This window comes from Otolemur garnettii, unplaced genomic scaffold (assembly GCF_000181295.1).
Source record: "Otolemur garnettii isolate 467f Iridium unplaced genomic scaffold, OtoGar3 scaffold00010, whole genome shotgun sequence".
NCBI lineage: Eukaryota > Metazoa > Chordata > Mammalia > Primates > Galagidae > Otolemur > Otolemur garnettii.
The window spans coordinates 30,345,229-30,346,694 of record NW_003852405.1 but is presented as its reverse complement, the minus strand read 5'-3'; positions in this window follow the sequence as shown (position 1 = coordinate 30,346,694).

The window sequence follows — 1,466 nt, the reverse complement described above, 5'->3', positions numbered from 1 at the left end:
AGGCTCTGTCTCAAAAAAAAAAAAAAAATACAGATTAAAGGGCCAATCCATCAAATTAGCCAATAATAAAAATAATAAATTTTTGAAGTTAGTAATAGTGAGGATACAGTAAGATAGGCTTTTCTTGTATAATACTGACAGAGTTAAACATTAGTCTAATTCCCAAAAGAAACCTGGCAGTACTTATGAGATTCTTAAAAAGTGATGATTTTCCTTTGTTCAAGTAATTTGGCTTCTGAGGATGCATTTTAAGGAAATAATAAGAAATCCAGAAAAAGTTTTATGCACTGGTATGCTCATTATGATATTTTTTGTAACAGAGGTATTTGCTTAGAACTTTAGAGATGCCTTTAGGATTTCCATTGGAACTTGCTCTTTCTTTTCCAGTTCAAAGTAAGAACATCATGTTCTATGGCATGTCTCAAACTGACTTCTGTAGAGCTAATATAAACTAAGTCAATATTTATAACATAGCTTTCATGGGGAAGATATTTTTGAGATCTAAATACAATGGATTGTAAGTAAACCCTTAAGTTGACTCTTAACGCGGCATAAATGTTTAAGTATTTCTGAGGGCATTAAAATAGAAGAAAACAAAATCTAGGAATTTTGGGAATTCCTCCCAAATCAGGAAGGAAAAGGAGGAGGGAGAGGAGAACCATATTTGCCTTAGATAATGGGCTTTAATGCCCAAATTTTTGAGGGAAAAATAAGGATGTGCATTATTCATAGGTAGTACTAATTCTACATCTGTATACATGTTTTAATTCTTTTATTTATGCTTATGCATTAAAAGTGTCACTCTGGAAAGCAATAACAATATACATATGCAAAAATAATACGCTGGAATATGGAAATGAATTTTGTTGAACTAATGGCAAACTTGCAACAAAAGCATTTTTGTCTAACAAAGAATGACGTCATTTCTTTTCATACACTTAAGGAGGGAGCTAGTAATCTAGCTGATATTTTCAAAAATTCCCTTATGATGCAAAAAAAATGAGACCTAAATATAAATGAATAAAAATTTGAATTAAAAAAAGTGAAAGATTTTGTTCCTGAAGGTTTGAGCCAAAAATGTGGTTGCACATTATACATGGCAAAATACAGTAAGTTAAAGGGAATAAAAGACCAGTTTGCTTCTTTGAAAGTAAAATTTTAGACATTTTTAGTCTGACTTTTTTCATACGTGAATAATGTTCTATATTTAAGGATTTCATACACTTTACAAAACTCTTCTATGTTATTGCATTTAATTCTTGTACGTGTAACAACCTTGTGAAAAAGTTTGGTATTTCTATTTACAGATGAAGAAGAGGTAGATTTTAAAAGATTAAAAAATGTCTTGAGCATTCCTAGTTTGTAAAGGCACAGACCTCAACATCAGTCATGTGTGTAATGGTGCAGAGCATGAGCTCTGGAACCAGCTGCGTGGGTGCAAATTCTGTCTCTCCAAGTCTAGCCTC